Source organism: Chiroxiphia lanceolata, chromosome 2, assembly GCF_009829145.1.
Source record: "Chiroxiphia lanceolata isolate bChiLan1 chromosome 2, bChiLan1.pri, whole genome shotgun sequence".
Classification (NCBI taxonomy): Eukaryota; Metazoa; Chordata; class Aves; order Passeriformes; family Pipridae; genus Chiroxiphia; species Chiroxiphia lanceolata.
The window spans coordinates 103,837,824-103,857,011 of record NC_045638.1 but is presented as its reverse complement, the minus strand read 5'-3'; positions in this window follow the sequence as shown (position 1 = coordinate 103,857,011).

The following is a 19,188-nucleotide window of genomic DNA, read 5'->3' as shown; positions in this document are numbered from 1 at the left end:
ATGCCTGCATCGTCTCTACTTTCGAAGAAGCTTGTCTCTCTCCCCTGATAGTAGACTCCCTTTCACTTTTTAATACTGAAATATTTAAAGGTTTTATTTTCCTTCCATTTTAGAATAGAAATCAACTGTGGATCTTTTAAATTCCTCACAACTGGAACTGTTGTTTCAGGACATCCATGGGAGTTCTAATGTTTGCAAGCATCTTAGACAGTTACTGCAGATGTCCTGACCTTGGGCTAGAAACCTCAGGGCCACACATAGTCCCATTTGTTCTTTCAGTTCTTCTGATTGTCTTCGCATCTTTGTGTTTTCATTAAGATAAAAAAAAGATACAGATAGGTCCAATTTCAGGTAAGTGATGCCACTTTTCTGAAAAAAAAAAAAAAAAAACAAAACAAAAAAGCCCAAAAAACCCCAAAAAATGATGAGGAGGCATTTCCTTGATTTGGTATTGAGGTTTTTGTTCTAATAAGAACAGAAAGAGAACAAACTGGTGGAAAGAAATTACTCTCCATAGATTTCTAGGAGAAAGACATGTTCTAGGGCAAGGTTATGAACACAATCATGGGAGATGATTAAGAGCAACTAAGTCTCTCTCCTATTCTGCCACTTTTCATTTCAAAATTATGTACAATCAGCAACCCAAAATCAAAGTGCACCAGAGAAGAAAAGATTCAATGGGAATGCCTAAATCCAGTGTAAAAACAAAAACATGATGCACCTAAACTAAATTGCAGCTCCCTAATATCACAATACCACTACCGATTATAGAGTCAGATTAATGATGAAGAATTGGGGGCATGGGAGAAGTAAATCTATATTTTCCTGGATTCACTTAGACATTTCTAAGCACAAAATGTAGGGAGCCTTCATGTTTCACACACTTCTGTCTTCAACCTAACAGGATAACTTTCTCCAAGTCAACTTGTTGCCAAAAGCACCTTAGGTAATCTGGGCAAGTGCAAAAAGCTCCACTCCTCCCTCAGTACCCATAAATTCAAAGAGCAGATGAAAAGCCTTACATATGATTCCTTCTGAAGAGCACAAAAGATTTAGGGGACTCCAAGCTGTGTGGTGACAATACAGCCAGATTACTATTAGTGGCTCAGGGAAACCCAGTGACCATATGACCTACTAATTTCAAGGGTGAAGTGAGAAGATGCTAAAGCATTAACAACTGCAATGGCAATTTGCTATCTTATTAATATCTGAGTTCCTGAAGTGCACAGTACCGTGCGTGTGTGCCCTAACTTGATACATCTCTCTGTATAAGTATATATATATATACTTATACACAAGCACAAACATATAGTAAAAATATTCTGTGTATATATACACACATAAATCTGTTAAGTATTTGAATCAAAAAAAGTTTTTCTAGTCCTAGTTGACACTACTGATAAAGAACAGTCTAACACATTGTATTACACTATATATCGGACCATGTTTTATAACTACTAGACCTGCTCTGGTTAATAGTTAGAGCCAGAAACAACCACTGGTTTTATTTTACAGCTTTGCTTTTGATTTTATGGAGCTCTTTGGGATAGGAAGCATGTCATCTTCTGTGTTTTGTTTCAATATAAACATCTCCAAACGCAAGGCCAAATTTTAAACAACTGCAGGGCTTGAGTATTCCTTTGGACAGCATGGCTTCGTAGCTGATGTTAGCACACACCCAGGCAGCAGGACCGAGACTGATATGAAGATCGAGCCCTTTCTGGTCATCCCCTCTCATTACAGAACTAGTACACTGGTTTAAAAAGACCAAAACGTGTTAAATAACCAAGTGCACAGCTCTTGCTTTCTTCACATGTAAATGAACTCTAACATCTTATTCCACATGGAACAGACAAAGAACAAGCATACAGCAGTTAATTTCTATGGCCTATCCAACAAGTTCTAACTCAGTAACCACTGCATCCCTTTGGCTTGCAGCTGCCTGTCCCCTGCCTAATGTTACTGACTTTGGGAGTATCATACAGGCTAGAATTTCAATTTAAATAATTGCTGATAGTGTACAGGCTTTTTTTTCTTTTTTCTCTTTTCCAGCCAAGGAGAATCACTCTCCACAACTTAATCTATCATGGGCTCCCACATTAGGAAAATAAGATGGAAACAATGTATAATATAAAGCAGCTATGAGGAGTCCCAGATGTTTTTCTTCACCAGTTCAAAGTATTTTAAGTGTATTTTCTCAGATGCTGTGTACAGATAATTCAGTGCATTTACCTATGATGATGAATTGCTTATCGAGTGTTACCATTTTTTAACGTGTAGGAAAAACACACACTTGTAAGATATTCACACAGCAAGGTGCATGAGTTACTGCCCATGCAACTGTCATATAGTACAAAAAAAGTTTGAAAAAAAACACTTATTTGAGGGTGTTTGTATTGATAGTACAGTCTACCAAAGTGTTTCAATTTTTCTTAGTCTGATAGAAGCTCTTAAAGAAGGCTGGACAATGTTAAAAGGACATGGGATACGTGATCAGAGTTCATCCCTTGTGTTGATACTTTTTTTAATGACTTAAAGATAGAAAGGCCGTGAAACCAACATAGATGTTTCACATGATCTACTTTGGAAGCAAATCAAAAGAAATTTTCTTACTTTCAGTGTAGAAATAGTTACACTTTTCCATTTGACTCATGGACTATACAAACCACTTAAACCATTCAGCTTTCTAGTTGAGACTTAAATTCCAGTTTTAATCACCCAGACCTGAAAACATAATGCTTTTCATAAACTTCTGGTGACAGTGACTGGAAAGAAATTAAGAGGAAATGAAAAAGCACATGAAACAGAGTTAATGGAAAACTGACTGAATCACATTTCTTTTAAAATTTAATTTTGCTTTGTGATGAAAGAAACCAAGAGGTGTAAACAACTGTGATTCCAATACAGCAAAGATGTCCTGAATTTGGTATGTGCTTTTACCAGAGGGTCAAGTTGACAGAGCAGTCTGCCAATTCAGCATTCTTACAGTCCTGTTGTGAAATTCCTACCACACTCCACACATAAGCATCACATTTACCTTGTTCACTGCAGCAGGAATTTATGCCCTTCTTTTCCAGTAGACCACCCTCACAAGTCTCCAGTAAAAGGAAAACATTGCATTCAGTGGTTTGGGTTTTGTTGATTAAAGTATTATTCATGGCAAATCACGGTCCATCCTTTCAGAGGATGCTGAAAAAGTCCTAGATATAAGACACATTTACGGCTTCTTTGGGCAGCAGGTGAACTCCTTGCAGTGAATTTGTTCTTGGGCTATCAAATTCTCCATTTCTCTATAAACTGCCATCAGTACACTGGAAAGCATCAGATGATTATATTTTGGCAGCAAGTTAGAGAATAAGGATCAACATGCGCAAGGAGTCTTCATGGGATTGAAACCTGAAACTCTCAACACCTCAGAATTATGTTGCAGGAAAAAAAGCCTCTTACTTTAGAGCACTGACAAATAGACTGCTTAGAGACAAAAATGACTAACACAATATTAACTACAAAAAAGTTATAGTCAGCATCAGGTCTCCTACAGCAATTTTATTATCAGCAATTTAAATTATTGTCTCTATATTTAGAAAAACTAGAGATCCCAAATCAGACTTGACAGTTTTTCTGGCTATTATACAGGAAGGTTCAGTCTAGTACAGTGACAAAGGATAGGAAAAAGTAGTACATTACCCCTCTTTTATAGAAGAAAATTAACCCACAAGGAAACCAATATGTAGAGCTGTGGTCATGTTGGACTATGTCAGAAAACAGCTTGCCCAGAGAAGTTGTTGATGCTCCATCCCTGGAGTGCTCAAGGATGGGTGCATCAGGGCTTGAAGCAACCTGATCCAGTGGAAGGTGTCCCTGCCCATGGCAGGGGGTTTGAAACCAGATGTTCTTTAAGGTCCCTTTCAACACAGATAATTCTGTAATTCTATGATTTAATTAATTTTATTTTAAACAAGCTATTTTCACAACTGTTAAAGTAGAACAGAATTTTTTCACCATTATGATTGCAATGATGGACTTTCTGTATTGTTGAACTGAGCCAATTCAACAGATGATAATGACCTCAGCCATCTACCAATACCCAAAGAGAGAAGCTACACTAATTGAGCTAATACTGTATATTTCTCAAGGTTAAGTACAGACCTGAAAGTAAAGTCCAGACATCAACCTTGTTAGGATAATAATTTTAAAAATTATGAGAGAAGAATATTTTGTGTTGTTCCAACAGTAGGATAATGTACTACAATTTTGGTTTAGCTTCAGTCTCTGAGTGTAAGCATCATTAACACATTTACATACCTTTATTTTCTCCTTATGTAATTCAAAAATATCAATCTTGTCTAACAAGATTGCATAATTTGGTTATGTAACCTCTTTTTTTTTTCTTCTTTTCTTTTAAAATCACCATCCAATACTGGAGATAAATTAGTGGCAATTTATGGCTTGGTATTCACAAAGGACATACTTAGAAAAAGACATTTTTTTCTACTGCATATTTCTTCTGCATTAACAATCAGACTTTTACTGCTTGTTGGGTTTATCTAAAGCTATTTTTAAAATATTTTTCCTTCTACTTATGAAAAAATGATGCTGTTGTTGGCCAGAACATGTGCTGGTAAGATGCATGCTCACATCATCATAAAATATATGACTGGTAAATTATGTGCTAGTGAAAGAAGATATGGTGTTTAAATATAAAATTTAACTGTTGAGTGTTGCAAGAAATAATCAGATATTTTAAATTAAAGTAGTTTAGAATCACTGATTAGGTTTTTACAATTACGTTGACATAAGGATCACACTTCCCTTTTTAACACTTCATCTAACCCCCAGCTTTGTCATTAGGAAATTACAGAAAAAAATTATTATCAAGAAATGTTTGTTTATGACATGTTGACTGCATTTCTATTGCTAGTCATCATTATTTCATTGTCAAAGTGTATTCCTAAACTGGAACATTGGTATTCTCACTGTCAACTAAAACAAACACCGGAGGAAGCAGAATATCAATCAACAAAGAGAAAGGAAAAACTCCAAAAACAAAGTGGTTTTTTTTTCTCTTTCTGAAACTCATAAAAGGAGACTTGACAAAAATTAAAAGTAAGTTCTATAAAGTTGCATTAAATGTGCTGAAAATATCCCTCTTAAATGTATACATATATTTTAAGGAATATCTAAGGAGTTAAATCACTCTGTTCCCTGGAGCAGGGGACAAAACCCTACCAGGTTTTACCCATTGACAGGTACAGCTCGAACATTAACAACAGTTCAAGTCTAATTTCATCCTACTGTGCTCACGGCTCAGTTTCCCTGGGAACACTACACACGCACACTCCATGGGTACACTGTTAGACACTTTCAGCAGTACTGCACATCACAAGAAACACACAGTTTGTTATGCTGACTTACACAATTTGTCATTTGTTCAAGTCTGTTCGTGTAAAGTTGCCAGAAACTTAACAAAACATTATGTATTCATTTGAACTCTGTGTTCTTTTGTTGGACAAAAAAAACATGGCCAATGCTGCATGTTCCAGCTGCAGAGATTTTTATTCTCAAAATATATGGGAGGATGACTGAAGGGCGAGCTGCATGCAGCACAGAGACTGAACAAAGAGGATCGCAGATTCTCCGTGTTTAATAAAACAAGACAGCACACATAATTTATAGCAGCTCTGAACTGAAAGCACAATTGAAATTGTAAGGCTATCTAAAAGTACCAGCTTCTTCCCACACACCCTCCCCTCCTTGGAAAAGACAAAGTTATTTCCAACAGAAACAGGTCTTCCTGTGCATCCTGGTTCTCTTCATATCTTCAACTTGCTGGGCCTCAGACTTCAGCATGTCTTTAATATTAGCCCATAATGTTAATGATCAGTTCATACTGATCATCAGTACAAAATATCTACTTCAACATATGCTTAAGTCTCATTTGTTCAAAAAATAAAGGAAGACTTCGGAATATATATAGCTGCTTTCTGAAGTAAAGTTCATAGATTGTTACCTCAGAGAGCTGGAGAGTTTTTCTTCTTCCATTAAAATTAAATAAATTATGAGAAAAAGGAATTCAAGGTATGGGAAAAGAGCTCTCTGGAAGGTTTGGTTTATTTGGCAAGCAATGCAATTAATGTGATGTACGAGGTGCCACTGGACAATACTGGTGTCTGCAGCAATATATTTAAGACCTGTGAAGTTCCAGTAGCTATTTAGGGTTTTTTTACATATTTTTATATTACGCGTTTTGCTTCTGTGCAATAACATCTGCATGAAATTTTTACCGCAACTACAGTTTATTGCCCATCATTACCTTTAACACACTTCTTGGAGAGTTCTGGGAATTTAGTCAGTGAAGCTACTCTTCCCTGCCTAAAACACTCTTTGGGCTGCTATAAATCCTGGAGTTGTCAAACTGGCTAGCAAATAATCTCTAATGAGAAAGATGGCAATTGGAATGAGAGTCACAAGAGCAACAGGGAGATGCATCTTCTAAATGTGCACTAAAAAAGCTGGGATACCTCCAGGTGATTCTTGTACTTCCTAAGCTAATGGATAACCAACTGACTGGAAAGAACTGGGCATAATGAGTGGAAAAAACTACTGCAACCCTGTTTCCAGGTCTCTGCCTGCCCTTCGGCTGCCAGCAGTAGCGCTGCTTTCTTCAGTTCACAAAGACATGGGACCTGCACTTTCCCTCCCACATATGTCCTGTTCCTTACAGGAACAGCACATCATCAAGGAGACATTCAAAAGCCCGGATGGAGATTCCCTGGTTTTGGTGAAATACTTACTATGCTCACTGAATAAGCACTACAGCTGCCACCTCCATGCAAACATAGCAAGGAGACAATGTTAGATAGTGTTTCAAGGATGTTTAAGTATCACTCAGACTCTCTGTGCCCTTCCTATTAAAAATGAGATAAAATGGCAATTTTCAGTTGTGAATTCAGCTGCTTTCAGTAAAAAATTAGCCACCCTTTTTCTACCTTACTTTCCTCTTCTCAGTAAGCCTTGCAATGATCTAGCAAACTGAGGAAATCATGGCTGACTGGGATGCAGTGTCCATTCTGGAATGCAAAGGGAAAGCAAAGGGATTCTGCAGGAGACACAGAAGATGCCACTGGCACTGTGAGATCAATGTTTCCAGTCACCCCCATGGATTCAGAGGGAGTGAGAAATCAGAGACACACATATTCAAGATTTTTGAGATGACTTGGTGATAGCCCATCTCTATGACAACTCTTGATGTCCAAGGTTTGTTGGTTTGTCTAAATGTAAAGCAGACAAGCATAAAATGTCTTTGTCACAGCAGCAAGAAGACAGTATTAACTCCTCTACATCTGAGCCATGACATGCAGAAAGAAGAGTAAGTTCTCTTGGATAATTGCTTAAAGTTTATCCTTCTCAGCCTGAGAAGGATAAGCCTAACATGAGAGCTTTCACCCCAAAGGCATCTGGTTGCAATACAAGAGGACATATTGAGCAATATAGGGCAAAAGAGAAAGAAAAAGGGTTCTCAAGAGCCTAAAAAGAAAATCCTACTTGTGTACTGCATACCAGTGAAGCTCTAAAGATAGGAAAAGATTTTAATGGACTTTGAACATCTTAATCCTTCCAGTATTATGGAAACAAAGTTGTCATTCACTATACAGTCCCTATCACAGCCAAGCATATCCAGCACCAGAAAAAAAATCTGTAGAAAGGTACAAAATGAAAACAGTTAAATTTCCAGTTATCACAGTATTTTCTCAAAAATTTCTCTCTGACTAGAGAAAGATTTCTTTTATACAGGAACTACCTCCAAAAAGACAGAGAAACCAATGCTATTAATTCAAACCACAGTAGAGATAAATTTAATACTAAAAGTAGTTCCCACATTCTAAAATTTGTTGAGGATTTTGGTTTGTTTGTTGGTTCTTGGGGTTTCTTTTAAGTGAATTATAACTTGGTATAGATTATTATATCCCAAATAATGATTTGAATACAACCTCCTTGGACTAACAGCTGTGTGTTGCCTAATATTGCTGAGCACTGAGACCTGTGCCTTGTCACATAGTTTTCAGTAACTCCTACTTCTCAGCATTACTGGTGAAACATCTACTGACTCAGATAATTGTGATTTTTATCATAACACAAGATTTAAAAAACTGAAACACCTATAAACCAGGAGCCCAGAAGGGTCCTCCAAATGTGGGGAGGATCTACAATAAATGAATATTCCTTTAAGCCTTGTGCACCAGCACAGTTGTGCATGGGTGTAATAGTCATATAATCCTAGAAGAACCATGCTTCAGCTACTTCCAAGCCACACAGAAGTCACAGGCTGCCCCTTGGTTTAAAAAAATTATTCCTGGCAACATTTAATCACCTGCATAGAACACGATTCCTTCAGGAAATGGCTTGAAAGAATATCAGTGGGTAATGTGCAGCGAGCACAATAAGAACCACATATTACACACATATGAGATTATATGCTTCCTATATGCCTATATGTGGAAGATTTCTGAGCATACAGTTTAAAACCATCACAACAGTACCCAAAAAAATGAAATACAGACAACAGAAAACAGTGTATATTTTTACAAAAGTACAATTTATTTTCTTATTGTTTTCATGACATATGTTTCAAATATGCCCTGGCTAGAGTACTATTTAATAAATGAGAAAAAATAATACATTGTGACGCATGGTAACTCCACCACTTTCTTGGGCAGCCTGTCACAGTGCTTATTAAGCCTTTTGGTGAAGAAATTTTTCGTAATATCCAGTCTAAACCTCCCTGGTGAAACTTGAGGCCATTTCCTCTTGTCTTATCACTTGTTATCTGGGAGAAGATACTGCCCCCCACCTGGCTACAGCCTCCTTTCAGGCAGTTGTAGAAAGCAGTGAGGTCCCCTCTGAGCCGCCTTTTCTCCAGGCTAAGTCCTTCAAGCTCCCTCAGCCACTCCTCATCAGACTTGTGCATAAGACTCTTCACAATCTTCATTGCCCTTCTCTGAACACGTTCCAGCACATTCAGTTCCTTACATACCCATTCCTTACAGGCAGTTCATCCCAATATCCCCACTCATATTGCTAGTTTACCATTCATGACATTTTTCTCAAATCCGTTGCTCAAGAAACCCAGGTGATATGAATTACCTCCTGTCTGGATAAATAAGAATTATTTCTGGATAAATAGAATTATTCTGGATAAATAAGGATATTCTGGATAAATAAGAATTCTGGATAAATAAGAATTATTTATCCAGACAGGACAGAATTTTTCTCAGTAGCAGTAATTGTAGTGGCTGTCAGAGAGGTGGCAATTGTAAGGAGGAATAAAGGAACATTCCTCATGTGTGATGTATAGGGCCTGGAGAACATCTGGTGGGAGGAGACCCTATTGAGGTTGTATGTGGAATGCTGTGTCCAATTCTGGGTTCCTCAGCACAGGAGAGACATGGAGCTCTGGGACAGGTCCACCAGAGGCCACAAAGATGATTAAGGGACTGGAGCATCTCTCTTATGAGGAAAGGCTGAGAGAGCTGGGCCTGTTCAGCCTTGAGAAGAGACAACTGAGAGGGGATTCAGTCTATCAGTATCTGAAGAGAGGGGTCAGAGGATGGACCAGGCTCTGCTTAGTGATTCCAAGTAATAGAACAAGAGGTAACTGGCAGAAACTGATGCTCATGAAGTTCCACCTGAACATGAGGAACTACTGCAGGTGACCACACACTGGAACAGATTGCCTAGAGGAAGTGTCGAGTCCCTCTCACTGGAGATATTCCAGAACCATCTGGACACAATTTTGTGCAATGTGCTCTAGAGCAACCTTGCTTGAGCAGGAAGGTTGCACCAGACGACCCAGTGGGGTCCCATTCAACCTTACTCATTCCATGATTCTGTGTTTCTCAGAGATAATGGAGCCTGGCATGAGGGAAGGAGAAAACCTAAGGCAGAAGAAATAGAGGAGAGAAAAAAGTGGAATGGGATAATAAAGGGGAATGAGGAACACTCTAAGTTTTCAAAGGAGACAGTGAAAATGGAAAAAATGAAGGAATGTGCTTTGTTTGGACCCTCTGGTATGTGGTTGAAATGTACAGATGGTGAAAATGCAGACTGTGAAGAGACACACACAATTGGAAGAAACCTGACTGAGGACCTGCAAAGCCCTATACCCCATTTGCTTCAGGACTGACAGTAGAACAAGAACCAGCCTCTTCCACTACCATCCTCCAATTTTATTTTTTTTTTACCATTGTATACAAATTTCTATTTCTTATGTAATCAATTAATATATGACCCCACAGTCATGTCCAGTATGTTGGGAGTTTTCTTCATGCAAATGGTCTAGAAGCTGAGGAATATCTCTGGTGCAGGAGTGTGACTGCCACTTGTGAATGACCAGACTGGGAAGTTTCCTTAATATAGAGATATCATTTATTCCAACTTCAATGCATATAACACTAAAAAGACTGTAAGAATTTGGATTATATTAACACCAAAAAAGAACTGAACAAATAGCAGAGAACAATAACTCTTTATTCCAATCAGTAGGGTTAATTTATTGTGCTTCTCTGAGTTGTTAACAGCTGAAGAAAGCTAAACAAAAATGAATAGGGATAACATGCTGTGCAATACAGTATTAACTACTTCAGACTGTTCCAGTCAACCAGAATTTTAAACTATGTTTTATGCTTCCTTAAGCTGTCAAGTCTTTTTCATCCATGAGTAATGAGGCATAATTTAATTTCCAGAATACACCTACAAAATTCTAGAAACCCATAAGTCTATCAAAGATTTCATCTCTACCACTACCATAAAAACACATCAATCTTTATAAATGAATTAAAAAACAAACAAACAAACAAACAAAATAAGGACACACCACTGATATGCAGTCTCAAACATACTTAAACAATGGCCAGGAAAATGAGTAGATAATATAACACCTTGCTTTTCAGGTTTGTCTTCCATATACTTTTTTGTCCTAACAGATTTCTTTCCAGTTCTAACTAGATGCTTTCTGCAAATGAATGAATAAAGTACTACTGACCATATCTTGACATACAAAAACCCAATCTTTTCACCTCAGGGATTTAATCTTAATGAGGAACATACCATATTTGAACCTCTGTATGTTTTTCCACATATAGAGCTCCTCTGGAATAGCATATAAAGAAGAAGAAATATGTGCCATTGCATAACTGTTTCATACACCAAATATACATCAACAATAAATGTAGCTTCCAATAGAGAAATATAAACATTTAAAGTGAAAGTGCAATATTTTTCTGCACAGCAATTAGTAGTATTGTGTGATTTTTCAGTGAGGTAAATAAATACTTGCATTAAAAAACAGCAAAACAAAACATAGAAAGATCCAGAATCAACCTGGAATAGGAAATGGCATAAATATAAATAGTTCTTTCCTAACTTCAGGAGAATTATATCATGTAATTGTGTCCAGAAGTCACACAATCAGTTGTTGCAACTTTTCTAAATCTTTTTTATTTTTAAGAGAAGCTAACTAAGAAAGAAGTTCTCAAAATGTCTTAAGTCTTCAAAAGTGCTTAAAATTATTAGACCTCAGTGGAGAAAATGACAAGTTATAATTGAGACAGCTCAATATTCTCAAGGCTTTTTTTCAGCAAAGCATTTTGTACTTTAGTTGGTAGAAAAGCCGGGAGGACCTGGTAGGTCTTGCATGTGTTGCAGGTCAGTGGCTATTGTTATTAGGGAGATTGCTCAGGGAGCTGTGGCACACAACATGAAATTCCAGCATTGCTGGAATGTGCTGCTCATTCTGGAGGCTCCTGTTGATTTGAACTGACTCTTGCTTGGCCCTCTCTGTGGGTCTCCCTCTGGAGGGGTCCGTCACACCTAGTACTGCACTCCAGATGTTAGGCAGCCATCCAGGCTCCTTTACTGCAGGAAAAAGGGAGCAACATCTCCAAAGGTGACTCATCTCACACAGCAGTTATTTATCTTCCAATGGGATGACCTGTCATTTGCACATAATTCTTCCTCTGTCTGGTCTTTTGACTACAGTGGAGGCCTTAGTGAGCAACAGCAGAGTAGCTGCGGCTGTGCAGGCTCAAGGACTTAGACCACAAAGCTTGACTTTAGAGGGAATGCCTTTTGCTAGACCACCCTGTCAAAACATAAAGGGAGGTGAGATGAATCTCCTCAGATGTACCTGATGGTAAAAGAGAAGGAATCATATCATCTTAACAGCTCTTATAAATCATGCACATGCATACACACACACACACACCAGTTTCAAGGCACACAACCATTTAGTGTTCTGACTCTTGGGCTTGGATGTCAAGGTTTATAGATTTTTTACCATCTTTGCAGATTTTTTACCATCTTTGCAGATTTTATACCATCTTTGCAGATTTTATGTAATTTACATCTCAGACAGTGCCTGGAATCTTTACACTTCTCTGTAATTTTGCCAGTTTTACCAACTCAGCAAGACAGCTACTCTATGTGACTTTATTAATCTCACAATAATGCAATAATACCTGTCTCGTATAATTTATTGCCTCATTTTTTTCCTTGGGGACAGCACTGTGTGTACATATGGCAATGCACTGATCAAGTATACATAACAGTTTTGTATTATTGTCCTCCAGGTTGGGATGGCCTCCTGGCAGAAGAGAGGAGGAATATACGGAAGAAAAATCAAGGACAGCGAACATTATTTCAATATATTTTCATTTACTTAAAAAAAAAAACAAAACCACAACATATTTTTCATTAAATATTTCCAGAATTTTCTCTGCTGGTTTACTCAGATGTTTGAGAAGATTGGAGTTTGTTTTTTGCACCTTTACAAAAGACTAGTGCAATCAGGGCTTCTGGAAAAGGTTACTCACTGATTGACTCCATGAGTAAGACACATTTCAGAGGTGATATTAACATGGGAGATCTTAATTTCATTAAAGCAAGCCCCTTTGGCTTTCCACATTTCTCTTCTAGATGCCTAATCAAAAGTGCCTCTTAAATAGAAAATGGAACCTTTTTTTTCTTCTTCCAACTCTCATCCTTTCAAAAGTCGACCACCTGCTGGGACATTTGCTTTGATTTAGTAGCTTAAATTTACTCCACCTGCTTATTTTTTTGGTTTTTTTAATGAAACAATAAAACCAAAAAATTCGTGCAAGTTGTCTAGAAACCCCCTAGGAAAGATATTTCTGAACCTCTTCCAGCATAGTGTGAGTCTGTGCTTTTAGAGTTGCTCTTAAAGATAAATGTTCTTGATTTTGTGATCTATGAATTATGCCAATTCTCTTCTGTCAAGAAGCAGAGTTATTCTGCTCCTTCTTTCATCCTACTGGTTGCTGCATAACCCCTGCCCTCACATATTTTGGCTTGTCTTTCTCTTTACTGACATGTCCAAAGAATTTATAAGGTCTATTGGACATGAACTTTGCAAGTTCAAAGAATTTTTACTTCTAGCATCATAACACAATGAAAATATTCATTACTATTTTCTGATTAATTAAATGAAATCTTAACAATGATATTTGTAGAACATAAAAACTAATAGATGAAAGAATGAAAGGAACAAAGAATGAAGTTATAGAATAATTTCCCTCCATACCAGGAAATTTTACCTAGCCATTATTTCAAACCTCCCCGCTCTTTCAAGAAATAATTTGCTACTACATACATATCCTTTTATGACTGAATCCTTTTTACAACATTTGCTATCATTTCACACTTTGTTACATTTCCCTTCCAATAAAAAGAAAGCATGTTTTCAAACAAAGCGTAATTACTAATAGAATTATGTTTCCATGGTTTTTTTGTGAAATAGTTGTCTTTCCTTTCTACAATGATTTTATTATTCTTTCCTTTTCTCAAAACCCTTGAAGACAAATTGCTTATGGTCTATTTTACATCTAAAGCATTTTTCCTCTGCTGTGTTAGTAGGATAAGATGACATTAGACCACGAGCTATAGGTAAATTAGATGAGAATTGAACTGGAACAGCTAATGAGTGTTTTTACTACAGTGTTAGAGAGATTCTGTGTCTGTTGCATGCATTTAAACCTATCTGGGACAGGATTTTTCTTCTCTGAACTTCTAAACTAGCAGCTTATTTCTAGAGACATCAGTCAGCAATAGAGCTACTGAAATGAATGAAAAATGCAGTCCCTCTCATTTCTGAAGAGCAACAGCTCTGTTAAGACTTTGAATTCCAGTTAGCAAGAAAATGCCCTGATGACACATGAAAGATTGAAAGCAGACCAGTACTAGTGAGGCACACATGTAAACACATACATGCACAGCTGTGGGTATACATACAACTGATTTATAGAACATCTTGCAAAAAAATCTTCTGAGCATAAAAATGCTGTGGAATCCACGAAAAACTTGCTGAAGTAGAAGCAAAGCCAAATGCTGTTAGAGACCGGGGGATTATGCCTCCCTTTTCTTGTGAGATTCAAGGCTTCATTGTACAGTTGTAACATATGCAAGCAAAACTTTAGATTAGTGAAAAAGCTCACACCTCCAGTACTAGAGTTCAGCTAGATGCCACAGATCTATTAATAGAGCTCTTAAAACCCAGGAAGGGTCTCTGTACTGTCTAAGGCACTGCTCTCAGAGTTGACAAGGTCAGCTAAAATTCCCGTGTGAATTCAGCGACTGCATTTGCAAGGGCCGCATTCCTCCAGACACATCTGAGGTACCCTGGCATGAGAAAGTGATAAAAGAGCCACAAAACCCATCTTATCTCCTTCAAACCTGAAAACAACCTTTGAAAGTTCTTTTCTCATTGTTGTGTTCCCTTTCATTTGACCATCAGCCAAATCACTCCATAATCTGAACAGCTCCTATTAGGGGCAGGAGGATTTACGTCACTGCTTTCCCCAGAGGAAACCAGATCACGGCATGTTGCTAACACGCTTTCTAGAACTGATGATCAGGTCACATACAACAAAAAACTTTCGAATTTTATTCAAATTCCCCCTTTCCTTGTTCAAACTCTCTGCTGAATTTACTGTGTTTTCTTTCAGTAATAATGAACATCTGTGACAGCAGAGAAGCCAAAATAAACCCAGTCAAAGAAATTGTGTGCAGTTATGCTAAACAAGTTTTATTCACAGGTTTAAGCTTTGTATTAAAAGGTGTAGAATATGTCTTCCTGCCCTGGCTTTCTGTGTTATTATACATATTACTAAAGGTAATATATAAAATGCCAAAGGATTGCCATATTCTTAAGATGATTTTTCAGTCATATTTTCTGGAAGAAAAAGCAGTTGTGCACCTTTCAAGTCATACAAGAGGATCAATGCCTATTGTGTGAAATGTTTTTCTTTATCATCATTACAAAAACCACTCAGTGCTGATAGGTAACCCACTATAACCAATTCAGTCATCAAGCATTATTTAGGGCAAGGGTTGACCTGGTCTCATACAAAATCCTTATTGTTTGGATTGGAAGCAACCTTAAAGATATCTGGTCCCAACCATCCTGCCATGGACAAGGACACCTTCCACTAGAGCAGGCTGCTCAAAGCCCCTTCCAACCCGGCCTTAAATACTTCCCAGGATGGAGCATCCACAGTTTCTCTGAACAAGCTGTGTCAGTGCCTCACCACCCTCACAAGGAAGAATTCCTTCCTAATACCTAATTTAAACCTACTTTCTCTCACTTTGAAGCCATTCCCTCTTGTCCTGTCACTACAGTTCCTTGTAAATAATCTCTATCAATCTTCCTTGTAGATTTCCTTCAAGTACTGGAAGGCTGTAATTAGATCACCCCAAAAGCCTTCTCTTTTCCAGGCTGAACAATCCCAGTTCTCTCAACCTTTTCTCATAGCAGAGGTACTCCATCCCTCTAATCATCTTGGTGGCCTCCTCTGGACTCACTCCAACAGGTCCATGTCCTCCCTGTGCTGAGTATCCCAGAGCTGGGGGCAACACTGCAGGTGGGGTCTCACCAGAGCAGAGCAGAGGGGCAGAATCCCCTCCCTCCCCTGCTGCCCACACTGCTTTGGGTGCAGCCCAGGACATGGGGGGTTTCTGGGCTCCCAGTGCACATGGTTGGGTCATGTCCAGACTCTCATCACCCAAGTTCTTCTCAGCAAGGCTGTTCTCAGTCTGTTCTTTCCCCAGCCTGGATTGACACCAGAAATGACTGCCAGAACCCAGCTGCAGCACCCTGCTCTGTGTCTTGTTAAACCTCATGAGATTCCCATAGGTCCATTTCTTGAGATTGTCCTGGTCCCTCTGGATGACATCTCATCCTTCAAGTTTGGCAACTGCACCACTCAGCTTGGTGTGATCTGCACATTTGCTGAGGGTGCACTCAATCCCTTTGTCTATGTCATTAATGAAGATATTAAAGAACATCAGTCCTCGTATAGACTCCCAAGGGATACCACTTGTCACTGATGTCCATCATGATTCTGAGCCGTTAACCAACACCCTCTGGATGTGACTGTCCAACCACCTCCTTATCCGTCTAACTGTCCGCTCATCAAATCCATCTTTCTCCAATTTAGAGAGAAAGATTATTTGGGGTATCATGTCAAAAGCTTTTCAAAACATGCTGATAGTATGATATAGGCCATAATTTACATAAGAGCTTACTTCAGTGGGTACTCACAACCATTGAAGTCTCTGCCATATCATCAGAATCAAAACAAATACATTAATATAATCTGTCACAGCTATATAACTCCAATCCTTTTCAGAAATGTTTCATCATGAATATCTCTTAAATGCTTAGAAATCTCACCCAAAGGTGGTCTGATAAATGTGACCTTTCCATGCACAGTCTCATCAGCACAGAGGTCTCTCTTTCCTCTTGCTTTGGCCTCAGTCTTTGCTAATATTTTGCTTGCCAAGGAGGTCTGTTAACAAATGTGTTGCAAACAAGAGGTTCCGTGTTCTTTTCCTCCTCAATGTATCCACAGAGACCTATTGACTCTGATGTTGGGTCTTTAAGATTTGTAATGAGAGACCAATGAGAAAAAAGCAGAGAAGGCCACTCACAATAAAATTTGTTTGGAGTTTTATCTAACCAATGACAATTTGCAAAAAGCAGCAACTCTTTTCTAAGGATCTTATAGAGCAAAAGACAAAAAAGCCTTTTTTATTGTTAAGTGCTATAGGAAGGGTTGCTTCAAATTGCTCTCAAATGCTATGGGAATGCTGGAACTAAACAACTATTCTATAATATCTACTTGTGAGTTTATCTACACTAATCTACGCTAATATTAAGAGATTGCACAAAGAAATTTATGGAAAGATGCATTATATTTAGATATAGGTAAAGACAGCTTCTGCCCCAGAGAGCCTAAAATACATATTGAAAAGACAAAAATTAAGAGACTTGAAGTCATGGAAAATAATCTAGAATAAGCATTTCAAGTTACCCAGCTTCTGACAGTTACCCCACCACGAATATACTTGGGGTGCCTTGGTTTGTACAAATGACATAAAGAAATTACTCCCAAAAAGTAATTTTTGCTTTTCTTTTTTAAAGGTTATTTTCTTCTGGTAAAGAAAAAAAAACTTCTTCTAGTTGGGATGAACTGAGAAACCTCCTCTGGCACAAAGCCAACATTGACTGCTCACTAAATTTAATAAAATATGATTACATAAGAGAGGAATAAAACTGAGGACTCTAACTCTGTTTCAGTATTGGTTGGTTTTCAAACAAACAAATTAAAAGATATCATTCTACCCTGTGGTCACAGGAAGACATGTGTGGATTACGCAAACCATAAAATCCGCATTTCCAGAATGTCAGCCAGCTTGCCCCAAGTGGAGGGAGACAACATCTCTCTTTGAAGAAAGACTGTAGGAGATAATGAGGACTCACTTCACCTTTAAAGCCTCTTAAGATGTAAAAGAAAAAAAGCATCCTTCCCACCACAGAGTTGACTGCTGATGGATGATTAGGTACAAAGAAGAGCTGCGTCATTATCCATAGCAAACAAAAACCATGCCTTTTTAAATTGTCTTTCAGATCACGTATCTTACACAATAACTTTCTTTAAAGCATTGCTTGTAGCCACCTGCTGTGAACATATTTCTGTCTACAGTCTGGGGCAAAGTCCTTTGCTATGGGCATAAATACTTCCCTGTACTTCAGTGGAATTTGAAGAAGGGCCTTACCCAACATCAGAGAGAAGATCAACTTTCATGAAATTAGGACATGGGAGGCACTATATAGTTTCATTCTGTATACAGAGCACTGAACAGAAAAATAGGGAGATTAAGACCAAAAGTAAAGATCTTTATAATATGGGAGAAAAAAATGTCATATTTGCTGCAATACAATTTGATTAAATGAATTTTAGAGATCTGCAATTAAACAGAATTAAATGTAACCCCCGCATTCTAAACTTTATCTTTGATATATGAAGCGATTGACTTGGGGAGAAGAGCTTAATAAAATCATGACCTGATACATCAATGGGTATGTCCTTTTCCACATTCTTTGGTCAGTATTGATTTGCTAGAAGATATTAAAGTGACTTCTAATTTGCCAGCATGAAAGAATATTTCTTCTCCAGTAAACTTACATAAACATCTTTACTGAGTAATTACAAGGTTCTCAGAAAACACTTTTTGTGTCTCAAAGGATTGACATACCTCTTAGACTAAAGGATTTAAAAATTAAACCTATGCTTCAGCATAAAGCACAACTGAAAATGGTTATCGGTCAGACATGAGTTGAGGAAAAAATTGCTTTACAAAAGAAATTTTCCTTTTATTTTGTTTCAAGGAACTGCCAAGAATAACCCAAAATTGTATGACCAAGAAAATTATTTGTATAATCAGCATGGGAATTTAAGAAATCCTGGAGGTCAGTGGATACATCTCTGTTTTTATACACAGTTGAATAAGATTCAAACGTAAATGTAATTTTTATGAGGAAAAAAAACTAAATCATATATGAAAGGTTCATACCTTTCTGAAATCCAGAAAGGCAGATTAATAAAAATTTAGTTAAAAAATACCCTAAAAAATCCTAAAATAAAACCTCTTCAGATTTGGCTTTTGATTAAATGGTTGGAAAATATGTTACCAAAAAAATCCCATCAATTCTGGACCAAAGTTTCTGACTGATCCAAAAGTCTGTAATGATTTTTCCTATAAAAGCTGAAGGTCAAGAACTCATAGATTCACTCCATCTTGCTTTTGCTTCTGAGTTTGAAGTTATCTTCAAGT